Source organism: Urocitellus parryii, chromosome 7, assembly GCF_045843805.1.
Source record: "Urocitellus parryii isolate mUroPar1 chromosome 7, mUroPar1.hap1, whole genome shotgun sequence".
Lineage (NCBI taxonomy): Eukaryota > Metazoa > Chordata > Mammalia > Rodentia > Sciuridae > Urocitellus > Urocitellus parryii.
In genome coordinates, this window is record NC_135537.1 from 65,584,666 (window position 1) to 65,587,443 (window position 2,778).

Sequence of the window (2,778 nt, forward strand, 5' to 3'; positions counted from 1 at the left end):
TTTAGATATCAAATTAGCCCTGTAAGCAGGTTTTTTTTTTTTCCTGGCTCAAGAGTTGGGGAATGATTTCTCAAAAAAGCATGGAGAAACATTAGTGATTGAACCTATTAGAAATGTCATTAGCAAGTTTCTTGAAGGAGATATCTAATTTTCCCATTGCACTGGCCTTCTTAGACTCTGAGTTAAAAGAATCTGCTGTCTTACATTAGTGCACCATTTTTCTGCTGTGAAGTGCTATCCAGATTGTAATAATGGTGACAACAATCTGCTGAATGCCCCCAACTTTGAAAAGAAGGTTGAATTTATATTGAACAGAATCACCACTTAAGGATCAGAGTTTGCAACAAGAGCAATAATTTGGGGGCCACGATAAGTAAACTAAATTGAAGTCCTTGAGTAGTTCATATCATATTCAAGTGTGGAATCTTCCAAACACATGGCCCTAGAGATGTTATTTCAAATCTCTCAAAGCTACACTAAATGAGTTTAAAGTTCTATGCTAAAAGTCACAAGTGGAGAAGTTTAAGAATGTATTAAAAACGGTTAGGTAAGTCACTTGTGGCCAAAATCCCCATCAGGAAAATCAGGGATGACAGAAGCAATGGAAAATCAATGAGGGGAAGAGCAATGGAGGAGTATGGGAAATGGGAGACTTGCATAATCACCTTCTGAAAGTGAGGGTAATGGAGAGGGAGAAGGAGAATCACTTTGCTTTTCCTATTTGAGATTGAATCTTCAAATGGAAGCCAGGTTTGGTTGTGCAGAGGCAATTTGGAAGCTGATGTTGCGGGAGGAACATCTAGACTTGTTGCAATCCAAGAATCCTCTTCCCCTAGAAGGAAAGGAATTCCACTGTGTAGGCCTCTCTAAAGAGGGATTGCTGTGTCTAGCACCAAAGGGAGCATAAAAACTTTGTGAAGCAGAGTCCAGGTAGCTACCTTCTCAGAGAGAATTTTTCAGATCTGGCAAGACTAGAACTCGAGTCTTTCAGTTTGCCACAGCAGCAGCAATATCAACGTGTGAAGGTGATTAAGAGAGCTCAGTCCAAAGGATCAGAGTTTGCAACAAGAGCAATGGTTTGGGGGCCATGATAAGTAAACTAAATTGTCCCTGGAACAGGACAGTCAAAAAACGTGTGTGAAAGATGAGGGCGGGGGCGGCTTCTGGCATAACACTTATCTAGCACAAGTGAGGTTCTGGGTTCAATTTCCAGAGTGCTCTGTACCATACACAGACATACACACACTCATGCACAAATCTATGCATACTCATACTCATGCAAACATAAACAGATAATCAGTCATATCACTTCTCTACTTAACTCCAAAATCTTTTTTTGTGGCCTGTAGGGCCCTCCTGGCTTGGGTCTCTGCCCATCTTTCTGTTCTTATTTTATATTTACTACTTTAATTCCGTGTGCCAGCTACACCATCTCTTTTCTGTCTCTTAGCACTCAAACTCTTTGCCACAAGGGTCTTTCTACTTACCTTTCTCTCTGAGTGGAATACTCTTTCCCTAGCTCTTTGAAAGTCTATTTCATCCTCATCCTTTAGACCACAGATCAGATATCATCTTCTCCAAAAGGTCTTTTTTTTGTTAGTTTTTAGGGTAATGCAGTATTTTTTATTCTATTAATATTTGAAAACATTTGAAACTAATATTTCAAAACTAATATTTGAAAACATTTACAATATTAATTGAACTTTACCTAGGAAAAGATCAATTTCTTTCTTTATATATATTTCAGTACTGGACATTAATAAGAGAAAATAGTCAATATAATTAGGATCAGAATTATTCTGTTAAAAATTTATCATGCTTGATGTTAGCATGTATAAAATATACACAAGTCAAGTTTTGGTATGAAATTCTTTGGCTGCAAGAAAGAACATTTGATTTACTTTACTAAGAGAAATATCTTTTAACATAGGGATGGCCTTTTCTTGGTATTTCTTCCACTGTTGATTTTTAGAACAGTTATCTATGATTGTATGAATGGAGTGAAGAAATATTTATTATGTTAGTTCCCAATACAAGTATATAGCCAATTGTTATGGTAATAAGGAGGGGGACAAGTAATATGACTGCCCAATATTTTTGAGGTCAATAGATTAAGCCTAAGAAGCTTAGCCAATATTTAGGAATAAAATTTACAAGATAAAGTATGAAGCTTAAGAAAAGAACAAAGCCATAAATCGCTCTATCTGGCAATGGCAATGGTGAATTTTCCCCCATTTTCCTTGTGATGTTGGCCAATCTCTGTGCTTTCTGTACAAAACTCCAGCCAGGGAGCCACAGTGGAGGAGAAAGAGCTCAAAAAAGTCTTTCTTGACCACACCACCTAAATTAACCTCTCTCAGCTTGTATAACCATGTTTATTTCCTTTGAGGAATTATTGCAATCCATAATTTCACCATTTATTTGTTCATGTGCTTGTCTAGTTTTCCCAATACAGAGTAAATCCAATCAGGCCAGGGTGTTTCTTGTCTTGTTTGGCCACTGTCTTTCTAGTGTGGTTTCTGGCACACAATAAGAATTTAACAAATATTTGTTGAATTAATGATTGTTTAGTATATAATTGTCTGAATACCTATTGGTCCTGGAAGGATGCTGTGAACACATATTATATTACTCTGAACACATTTTAGCTCATAGTTGGGCTTCATAAGAGTATTGTGCCATGAATTGCTAGCCTGAGAAAAGACTGAAGTTCAAAATTCCAAGTGTGATTTCTACTGGATATATATATTGCTTTTGCACCATTGTAAAGTAAAAAAA

The 2,778-nt window shown here is 36.8% G+C and overlaps 1 pseudogene; it reads right to left on the reverse strand.

Annotated features, from left to right (window-relative positions):
* Window positions 1-1,850: 1,850 nt before the first annotated feature.
* Window positions 1,851-2,235, reverse strand: LOC113184179 (phosphatidylinositol N-acetylglucosaminyltransferase subunit P pseudogene; annotated as a pseudogene).
* Between the last annotated feature and the right edge of the window lie 543 nt (window positions 2,236-2,778).